The following is a 12,082-nucleotide window of genomic DNA, read 5'->3' as shown; positions in this document are numbered from 1 at the left end:
TACTTCTGGAAGGGCTGATTACTGGTTCGACAACAATCAGTCACTGAAGGATCTTGTTCGGTCCCTGCAGCAGCTAATGTCAAGTCTTGTTTGTCTATAACCCAATATCAAATACAATGTCTCTTTGGGCCTTAGGGATCATGTCAACAGTGACTCCCAGCACAGCCACAATCCTGCTCAATGCTCCAACGGTGCCTTCCAGGCAGCTAACCCTAACCTTAACCCTAAACATAACCTACAGCGGCCAGCGGGGCGAAGAGGCAGAGGGACCACAGCGTTCACTAACGTTAGCTTTTTTTCTCATCTGGGGTCTGATAAACAGTAAATTCATCAAAGTCAGTGTGCCCAACGCTATTTTCCGATAAACTGTAGCTGTCATATTTCACGGGACCCGCGTGAGTGCGGTTTTCATGTTCCAGTTTTTCAGCCTCAGAGGGGAGAGAGAGCAGCTGACTGTTCGCCTGAGATCAGTAGAGCAGACGGCTCTGCCTAGCCGTGTATAATTATGAGTTTATGACATTTCATAAACAGCAGATTGAGCGGCAGTGCGCCGCTGCTACATGCATATAGCGGAAACCCTGCATGTGTACGTGTGGTGCTGATGTTGCACGATGTAAGTCATGCAGCGCCCGAGTGAATTTGACCGGCATAAAATCGGCATATGTCACTGAACGGCAGGTCGTGAAATAAGTCTACTTGTGCTACATTGGGGGGTTAAAGAACACAACAGGACGTCACACAAATGGGCTGTTTCATTGATACTCCTCCCGCCGAATCGCCGGCTCGCTTTTTTTGGTGTGAATGCCCACTTAGTGTTGTGGTGGATGGGTCAAACAAACACAGGACTTTTACCCAGGAGACTGGGGTTCGTGTCCTGTTTGAAAATAAAAGTAAACAAAGCTTATTTTTTTTTACTTTACGGAACAAACGGAATTGCGTCACGTTCTGCTGTCACGTGCGTAACCAGAAGTAATACAAAGTAAAATAACAGATGTTCTTATTTTAACCCAAACCACAATCGTTTTCTAAACCTAATCAAGTACTTTTGTGCCTAAACGTAACCAAAATGCGGCCGTTTCGTTTCACAACGTTAACGACGCATTTAAAGGCATACTATATAACCTCAAAGTTACATAGTATGGAAAACACTCCTGTGTTGTATTTCCTGCCACCGCTAGGGGCGCTATTTTATGAAACGCTCCTATGGGTTGTATTAGAGGGTAGGAATAAACAACCTATATTGTTGTATAGTTTGGAGGACTTGTTACGTACACAGGGAGAGCGAGAGGGGCGGTAAATCTGGCACATGCTAAAGTTCTGGAGGAGCAAATATATCAACAATCGCAGACTCCACCTTTTCAAGTGAGTGACATCAACTCAATGTATTCTCTATATGACATGGCAAAGAGACATACAATGGGAACAACTTTTATTGGAATGAATGGAAACCGTCTTGCAGTCCAGAATACAGTTCTACATCTGCAGGTTAAACCCTTTTAATTTAGGTAACGCCATGGTTTGTCTTCTGACACCCTCAGGCCAATTCTGTTTTTTTTTATTGAAGAAAAGCAAAGTTGTCTTCAGTTTTCATCCATCCAGTAATTTTGTTTCAGGTGCAATGGGCATTGTAATAAGTATTTGCAGGGCCACAAATGTGGCAGTAGACTGTTTGTTTCTGAGCTTCATGGCACCCTTGAACTTTGAGCCAAAAGTAATGACTGATTCTTGTCTAGAACTATTTAAATAGAGCTTTATGTTGACAATAACAGATCCTCACTGAACCGTAGCAGTATTTTATTGCCCTAATCCTGCTTCATATTGACTTTGGGTCTCTTGGTTACTGTTTGCATTTCATGGTAAGTTCACCAGTAAATTACTCTGTCTTTCAGTTGGCAATGCTTGTTTCAGTTAAACATGCTGGCAGTGCTACAGGATGTGTTTAGAGTCATCATCTGAAACCTGAATGCAAACCTCTTTTGCATTGTTTTTACTACTTGTGTCTAGTGCTTAATTTGTAAAGTGGGAGGTCCTGGAGCGCAGAGGGGGGGGGTGGATCCAGCGACTCAAAACCATAGACAGTATATAAACTGGACCAACAGATCCCGTTGCTCTGGACGGAGACCAGTGAAGGATATTAGAAGCACTTTTCCGGTGAGGGCTGAGCGTTACTACACAGCCTCCAAATGAGAGAGACGACGTAGATGTGACGTGAGCAACCTGTCTGGAAGTTGGAAGTCTTCTGGTAGCTGTGCCAAGAGAAATCTCAATCATTTCCAATGTTGCAGAGACGGAGAGCGTAGGTATATGTAAGGAGATAACATGGACACAGGCTAATGATTGCTAACTAAAATGCTAGTTAACATTAGTAATTAAACTTAAACAGCTAATGTAAGTCGAAACTGCCTGCGAGCTTCTCCTGTACTATACAGTAATTCCTCTACTATGCGACAGAAAGTCGCGTGGTTATGACAAAATCGTTAGCCTATTTTTACAAAAACGTCTACTACGGAGCCATAACGTGAGATACAAGGTAATGGAGCCTTTTATACATTGTCGTGTTTCTTTAGATATAAACAATGGACAAATAAAGTCTTTAAACGCTTCAGGTGTAAAGTTATTCGCTGTCAAAGTGATGTCAAAATGAATGGCAGTCAATGGAATGCTAACTGCGGGTGAGTGCTTGTTAGCATCAAAATGGCACCATAGGAGGTATGGTTTGTTGACAGACGCTTACCCCCTTGCTCAAAACGAGGGTTGGAGGTAACGGAACAACAAAAAAAAAATTACACTGCCTACTGACTTCTCTGAAAAGCTAAACACCGCTGTGTGTACATCAGGGCAATGTTTATTTTAATTTCAGAACATACACTGCATGGGTACGAAATGTAATGTCTCCACATTGATCGGCGGAAACGGTTTTTGCTTGTTTGGGATCCGACTGCCAGCGTATTTGAACAAGTTAAACAAACTTTGTTGTCTTGTTGTTGTCTTTTTTCGTATTTATCAAGCTTCTCAAAGTGCTGAGAATTCATGACATTTACTCCTACTTTCAAAATTAAGTATAAAAGCAAGTTATCAAATGTCTTAAAACTAAGAACTAGTCTTACTCTCCCAGTTATTTAAGACAGCTCCGGAGGTCTCTCAGGTGGTTGAGAGTTGCCAGCAGGGGCTTGTGATGGCATTGAGGAGACCTGCGCAAATCTTTCAGGAGAGGAAGAATGTTTTTGAAATGTTTGATGACGAGCAGTTAATCAAACAGGCATAAAATATCCTAAAATCTAGGCTATATATAGGCAGGTAAGTTAACAGCACACTGGTTTCAAATTTGGAATTAAGACATGGTGGAAAGCGTGTTTATATTTCATTTCCAATGTGTATATCATAATGTATTCTCTTGAAAATTCTTTATTATCAAATGTGTGTTGACGGTTAACTCCTCTTAGGAATTATTTATCTGAGAATATTCTTAAATAAGGAAATCTATTCAGGGATTGGTCCATGCCTATGTCGTCATCCAAAATCCCGTTTGTGGCACAGCAAAGTGTCGTGAAATGTCTCTTAGACTGACACTTAAGATTTAGTCCTACACTTCACTTAAATTACGACTGAGATGCTTGATAACTAACTTTTGAGCGCAGCTTTTAGTCAAGAATTATTTTATTTAATTTTTTTTATTTTATCACCAGAACCATAGTACAAATTTAAAAAAAAGCTACAGTTACAGTATGTTTGGATCATATTCAAATGATTTATGTTGTCAAGAATGAGCTGCACTGTTTATATGTGCAAAAATGTGCAAATTATTTCCCTACTACCACTGAACTCTCCTCACCGCTAATGTCGTAGTTACAGCCAAACTTCCCTTTACAAGTTTCCCTTTCCTGCCATTGTCGACCACACTCTTCCTCTTTTCATTGCTGCAAGCTGGAAAAAGCTGCAGCCGGATTCTCACAGAGGTAATTAGTACTCCGCTCAAGGTTTAAGTATGAAATGATGATATGATGATGGTGATACTCTGCTGTGTCTGGATTAGAGGTTTAAAGGATTAAAGGTTTCACTTTAGAACATTATAATGTATAGAGTTTCCACAACAACAGTATAACAATGTATCCACGTGGGTTTGACTTGGGTTTGATCTACGCACCCATTTTGCCTGAGTAAATATTAAATATCATTGAGGAATTTTTTTATTTACTGTTGGATAACAACAGCAGTATTCTGAGAACAAAGGGGGTACTATCTGGCCATGAATGCATCATTACTTGATGTGCATGACTCATTCTAACCATTTACACATTCAGTGTCCTTTTTTCCACCGACACTGAATTCAGTTCAAAGTAGCAGTTTGCTTAAAATGAAAAGCAGTTGACGATAAAATCTGTGATGCTTATTAAAGCATTTCTTTTATGGGGTATTGCTTAAGTTTTAGTTTCGTAAGTATCTACTATTTACAAGTGCACATTTATTGTGGCACCTACCAATAAGTAAACTGAGTGATTGGAAGGAATCCATGAATATTACATTTCACAAGCAAGGACCAAAAACATCACTTATTAAGTCATGTATTGACTTCAAGCTTTAAGCATTGACAAAACGTACTTGTATTCACTACGATTCAACATTGAGGTTTTGTGAGCTTGTCTTTAACTTGTGCTCTGACTTGAGTAATTAAAGTAGCAGAACTTGAGATCAGAATCGCGACTTTTTCCACCTGTGCTTAGACGGCCCATAATTAACTGGAGTCACATATGCTTGACACATCAGAGTTGGACAGTTCAGTGCTTCTGTTAGTGATTCAAGAACACCATGTGATTATAATTCTGACTGGCAGAGGAAAAACTACGGTGTTTGGTGTTTTAAGACCCCAACGTCGTCTTCTGCCTGGAAGGCACTAGGATTAGGCAAGGGTTAGGGTTAGGGTTAGGGTTAAGGTTAGGGTTAGGCAAGGGGGTAAGCCTCTCTCCACAACGCATACCTCCTATGGCGCCTTTTTGATGCTACCTAGCTCTCACCCGCCGTTAGCATTCCATTGACTGCCATTCATTTTGACGTCACTTTGACAGCAAATAACTTTACATCTGAAGCGTTTAAAGACTTTATTTGTCCATTTTTTATTTCTAAAGAAACACGACAATGTATAAAAGGATCCATTACCTTGTATCTCACGTTATGGCTCCGTAGTAGACGTTTTTGTAAAAATAGGCTAACGATTGTGTCATAACCACGCGACTTTCTGTCGCGTAGTAGAGGAATTACCGTATAGTACAGGAGAAGCTCGCAGGCAGTTTCGACTTACATTAGCTGTTTAAGTTTAATTACTAATTTAATGTTAACTAGCATTTTAGTTAGCAATAATTAGCCTGTGCCTATGTTATCTCCTTACATACACCTCCGTCTCTGCAAGATTCAGAATGATTGAGATTTCTCTTGGCACAGCTACCAGAAGACTTCCAACTTCCAGACAGGTTGCTCACGTCACATTTACGTTTGCAAGCTCAGTTTGCAGTTGCACAGTAATGCTCAGCCATCACCGGAAAAGTGCTTCGAATATCCTTCACTGGTCTCCGTCCAGAGCAACGGGATCTGTTGGTCCATGTATTTAACTGTCTATTGGGTTAGGTGCCTTGAAGTCGACGCTGGGGGCTTAAAACACCATCGAGCAAAAACTACATATCCCCAAAAACTACATTTCTTTCTTCCTCTACCCAGATCACAGTGCCGCCAACGTGATACAAGTCATTGGAAGTTCATTAATTTCCCATAGAGCAGAATGATCATTGAGCTTGTCGGCTGAGAAAATCTGGCCATGGTTAAACATGATGTGGTCATCGGCCTTCCAACATCCAATCAGATATCCGTGCTTCCTTATTTCCTCTACGATGTGATTTCCCTTTTCCTGAACAATACTTTTGTTTCAGTCAAGGTTTTACCCATTTATTGCAACAGTAAAATGTCGGTGTTGTCTTCATAACTTATTTCTGCTGCCTGCAAGTGGCCAAAAAAAATCTATTATTGCAGGTTTAACAACATGTTGGCAAAGAATTGCCTATTCATACATCCAACAGACACAGAGCGACATTAGAGATTATTTGGAGTTGTGTTTCTGACCACTTGACCAATGGAAGTGCAATATTCACTGTCCTTTAAGGACTAGTTTTATCTCCCAACTCTTTAAAAAATATCTGACTCCTTAGCTGCTAGATTTTTCCTTTTCTTTACCGGCTAGTCACCAACTGTAATTCTGCTGTTTCTGTGTTGGGAAATAATATACACAAACAAAATATTGATTAAGTGTTGAGAGAAACACGTATTCTAGATACACCTAAATGCTTGTACAAGTATCTGGGGAAATGGAATCAGTCAAAATTTCCTGGGAAGCGGACAGTGGTGTAACATCAATGAATAAGCATTGATGTTTTTAGTTATTCTGGCTGATTAGATCTCTGGTCAAGTTGAAGTTGGGCAGACCTCGGCTGGCTATTACATAAGGTCACAGAACTCAACAAACTACAAAGAATGACAAAGATGTAAAGTGTATTCCCTTAACAGGTGCAACAGGAGAGTAAGAGAGATGTCAACCAAACACAGGCTGTACACACGCACACAATCCTGAGAAGAGGTCTAATCAGACATTTATGGTCAGCAGTAAGAACGTTTGTGACTGTGTGTGCTTGCATGGATACATGTGAGTGTGTGTGTTTCATCAAACTTACTGTAGGCGCATACTAGCTACATGCTCCACACGTAAATGCTTTTGTGTGTGTGTGTGTGTGTGTGTGTGTGTGTGTGTGTGTGTGTATAAACGCCTGTTGGATTTGTCTTTTTTTACATCTGGTTTTAACGAGGGGATTCCACTGCTGTGCCAGGCAGAGAAGAACAGTGGAAAATCAGCCCCCCCCACCCCTCACACACACACACACACACACACACACACACACAGAAGAGACTCTTAACTCATGACATGGAACAGCACTCTGATACTGAAGATGTGTATGTGAAGATGTGTATGTGAGTGTGTGTGTGGGAGTTTAAGCTGACATACCAATGTCTCTCTCTAAACTAACATGGATTAACCTACTGACCTGCATAAATGAAATCATGACCTTTTTGACATCGTTAAAAAAAGCCACAACTAACAAGTGTGTGAGCCCAGAAGAATTTGGAACCTGTACATTAAAAATATATATATATATATATATATATATATATATATATATATATATATATATATTCATGGGAAAGAATGAAAATAAGCATGCTGACTTTAAATATGGGAAATGAAGATGCTTTGATCGGGAAACATCTTAACCTAACTCCAGAAATCCAGTCTAAATCACTCTTTATGCCAAATTCCTCGGTGTGGATGCGTTGCCTATAGTTGTTCTGGGCAGACTGCAGACATATGAGGCAATCCTACTCCAAACCCAAATTCATCTACACATGAAGCATGTTTTCATCCTAATCAGTAGACCTTTAAGAGGAAACTTCTCATTCCAGACTTACACTCCCATACGTCTGTTTGACCTCATTTTCTCTCCACCGTTATTTGTTCCCATTAGCCTTTTACATTCACTCATCCCTCCACCACTCATCATGCTCCCATAACTCCCTCCTTAGAGTAAAAAAAAAAAGTATAATAAATGGCATAAATCAATGCCTCCTGTACTGTAGCTAGATAAGAATCCCTCCCCAGAGTTTTGGCAAGCACCAGGAACAGAGTTTAAGAGCCTGTAAATGTCCGAGGCAGGAATGTGAGGCTGCCTTGTATGGTCATAAGAATTGACTGCTGCTTCTTTTTTTATACTCACTCATGTCGTTTCCCCCCTGTGAGGATCTAGGCTGTTTTTGATACACTTTCACAGAGGAGTACAGAAGGAGGGTAGAGGCAGGGAGGTGGAGGAGGTGATCAAAACAAATTGGTAAATAATTCTTTGTGTGAATGATGTACAGCCAAATCCTTTTTTTTTCCTGTACTGTATAGACATGTGTACTCTTAGCGAAATATATTATCTGATTCAACTTTTTTTCTTTAAAAAAATAATAAAATGTAACTTACATTTTTCCTTTTTCATGTTTTATGCCATTATAACTGTGTTATACTGCTCAAAAGACATTTAGGAGCTACTTCTGGCCATGGTTCTGCTTGTTAATTTGAGATGCAAGACTTGCAGAAAGAGTGACAAATGAGCCCACGGTGAGTAATAAAAGCAGTGACGTGGGTAACCACAGTAAGCTTATCAATAAGGTTATGAATAATGTGCATGCTAGCACTAGCTGAGTCAGCAGTAGCTGTGCTAAGTTTGGAAGTAACGGCACAGGAGCTAAGCAATGTTACGCTAGTGGATGCCACGTTAGGCAGCGGTAACGTTAGACCAGCAACTCTCGTCTTATGCAAGGTGAAATGACGTTGGACGAAGGAATGTGGTGGATTTGAAAAAAGTGATATAATCGGCTCAGTTTCCTTTCCAAAAAAGGCTGTCTGATGGCAAGGTAATTCTGGGAAAATATTCTTAATATAGCGTAAATTTAAACTGATTTTGATTTTTTTAGGTGGTCTGTTTTGCTGGTATCCCCGTCCACAGCATTGCATATCGTTCTTTCCAAAGCCACCAGACACCTTTGACAAAAACAGTAATTTTACTTTGCAGAACATAGGAGATGCTTTCGCTGCCTCGATCAGTTCGTAGGGCCCTTTTATCATCAGTGTCACCCCAGCATTTATATCAGCAGAATTTCTAAACAACATTAAAGGTGCTCTAAGCGATGTTGGGTGACGTCACTTCTTGCTGACGTTCGAAGTATTGTCAAACAAAACGGAGGCTAGCTCGCCCCTCCCTCCTCCTCATCCCGTCCCCTCCCCCTCCCTTCCGCGCACTAACCCCGGCCCCCCCACCCCCAACCCCCACCCCCAAATCCTTGTCGGTTATTGGCTGGAACACTGTTTATGTTTCGTGGTGCAGGTTGTGGAGCCTGGGCTGTCTACAGAGACCGCTTTTTTTTACAGTGTGTTCAGGGGACAGGCAGCTAGCGGATAGTGAGGAGATGTTTGCTGTATGTGACAAAAAATGTTGTAGCCTAAAAAATGTGTGACATCACTCAGAGCACCTTTATTTAGCTTCAATGGAATCGTCGCATTCAGTGAATTTGATTGTTGGGACGAATCCACTACAATTGTGAGGAATAAACTTCCAGCATCTCTCAAACTCATTGAAACAATGATACATTTAAAGCAGGCTATGAGGAAATGGCTCACAAACAGTCTCTCAGAATATAGGGACCTTACAGAAATGAACTCAGTGTTGTCCTTTTATGTTGTTTAATTTTTTTATGTGATTAAATTAGTATTTACATTCGAAATTTGAACTTGCCAGACTTGGCATCTCACAATGGAAATAAGAATGTGGGCTTTATATTAATCCCTTAACAAGTCTGTAGGTGACAACTGTCTTCAGGTGAAGCAGTATTATGTTTATTTTATGATTGTCAAATAAATCCATCTTTCTGTCTGTTGCAGTTAACTGTGGAACTGTTTGTGTGCAGTCCGTACACATTCCAAACTCCCACAGGAATAAAGAACGCCATGTGTTCATGTCATGACAACATCATTAGTGGCATTCCGGCATTGTTCAAACGAGAGCTAAAATGCCTCACAGGTGTATGAGCAGAAAATAAAATGTAACTAGATTCAACAGGACATTTTTTTCCACTGATGGTAGTGGAAGAAGATAGCTTGTTGTGTACTTCTTTGCGGCCTGTACGGACAGCCCTTTCAGCTTCTTTCAATCTTACTCACCTGGCTCCACCCACGTGTATGGTTGTTTTGCCAATGCTTGAAAGAATGGGCGCCACCATCATTTCCAGGCAACAGTAGTAAACACTTATAAGTATGTTTATAAGTTTGATAAGGAAGCAAACGCACCACGAATGGAAACTGTAGTAAACACATGTGAAAGCAGACCAGAGTGGTTAGAGAGATGTCAATCTCTGGTTTGGACTCAAACAGACAAACTCAGTGTAGAGCTCGGCTATACACCATACTGTAGACAAATGCAGGAACACACACATACAGTATACACACATGCACTCTTTCTCTCTTGGTCTTTACATGCCTTGTCAAACCTCCCACAGATCTGTGTGTGTGTGTGTGTGTGTGTGTGTGCGTGCGTGCGTGCGTGCGTGCGTGCGTGTGTGTGTGTGTGTGTGTGTGTGCGTGGTTGCTAATATGTGTGTTTGTGTGTGTGCGTTTGTGCGTGTGTGTGCGTGTGTGTGTGTGTGTGTGTGTGTGTGTGTGTGTGTGTGTGTGTGTGTGTGTGTGTGTGTGTGTGTGTGTGTGTGTGTGTGTGTGTGTGTGTGTGTGTGTGCGAGCGCAGCAGCCCGAGTGGTAAGGAGAGTGCGATGTTTACAGATCTGTCCAAGATCATTGCTCTGTAACTCTCATCCTTCTCTGCTTTCTCTCTTTCTGTATCTCCTCACTGCACCACACACACAAACACACACAGTCGTCTTGCTGTCTTTATGGGGACATACATTATTTGACATACATTATATAAATACGAATGCAGTTAGGAAACACTTTGTACAGTATGAGAGTCCCATGTCGAAGTGTCCTTGGTCCCACTGAAGCTCAAATTGCTCCCGATGCTGCGCCATCGTTGTGAATGTGTGTGAATGTTTATCTGATGCACAGGTGCGCCTTGTATGGCAGCCTTGGCCACAGTGTGTGAATGGTGAATGGTGCCTGGTTCCTGTACTATGTAAAAACGCTTTGAGTAGTCGCTAAGACTAGAAAAGCGCTATATAAATGCAGTCCATTATTCTCTGCCAAGGAGGTTATGTTTTCGGCTCGGTTTATTTGTCAGCAGGATTACAGAAAAACTACCAGTCCGATTTTTAGTGGTGGAAGAAGTATTCAGATGCTTTACTTAAAGGAGAATTCCGGTCGATTTTAACACGTAGCTCTGTTGTTTGTAAATTTGGAGTGCTGTCAGTGGCGAGAAAAATGAAAACAATCGGTGCTGCCTACACCGTGTTATCCTCCTGCTAGCGTTAGCACCCAACAGGCTTAAACAGGGCAAGTTTAAACGTGTTTTTAGCCTCTAAACATGCTCGGAATGTCATTCCAAGTGCCTACCCATGTGACGGGATTCCTTCTGAGTGAACACAGTGAATCTGACTGCAGTAGATGTGAAAGAAATGCATAAATGTGCTAATTCATCTATGTTTAGTTCCGGTGTTGAGACAGCAAGAGTGCTTCGGGACCGTCTACAAACTACAACACTGAAAAGAGATGAATAGGCATATGCTTATTTATTTTTTAAAGTGCTGTAGTACAACTGGCAGGAGATAAGTTATAATTGAGGTAAGTTTGGAGACACTACCTTATTTAATCATTAAATTAATAAATGTTTTTGTATCTCTTTTCTGTGTTGTAGTTTGTAGACGGTCCCTAAGCATTCTTGCTGTCTCAACACCGGAACTGTGTTGACTGTGTTCACTCAGAAGGAATCCCTTGACATGGGTAGGCACTTGGAATGACATGTTGAACATGTTAAGAGGCTAAAAGCACGTTTCAAACTTGCCCTGTTTCAGCCTCCTGGGTGCTAACGCTAGCAGGAGGATAACACAGTGTAGGCAGCACCGATTGTTTTACTTTTTCTTGCTACTGACACTTTTTTTTTTCCTACAATAGCCTTAGAACGCTTAGAACTTGCATTTGCCAACATCAAGCTGACAAGAAACTCTGTGGCAGATGAAGTTTCTGATCTTTCTGGAGTGGTTTACTGGTCTGGCCCACTTGAGATCAAATTAGGGGTATGTGGCCCATGAACTAGAATGAGTTTGACACCCCTGCTCTTTTTGTTTAATTCATCTTCTGACAGCACAAAATGGAGCAAAAAACGGAAGAGAGGAAGATGAAAGACAAACTTTCTTTCATGCTTCCACACTCTCTCACAAATTCCATGAGCGAACACAAAGGTTTGGTGTCAGCCCTGGCCCGGCTCTCCCCTTGTGACCTTTGACCCTTGACCACACCCACCCTCATAGCCGCCGATCAGTGCCAAAATCCACACTTCTCCTGTTT

This window comes from Sander vitreus, chromosome 8 (assembly GCF_031162955.1).
Source record: "Sander vitreus isolate 19-12246 chromosome 8, sanVit1, whole genome shotgun sequence".
Classification (NCBI taxonomy): domain Eukaryota; kingdom Metazoa; phylum Chordata; class Actinopteri; order Perciformes; family Percidae; genus Sander; species Sander vitreus.
Note: the sequence above shows the minus strand (reverse complement) of the source record.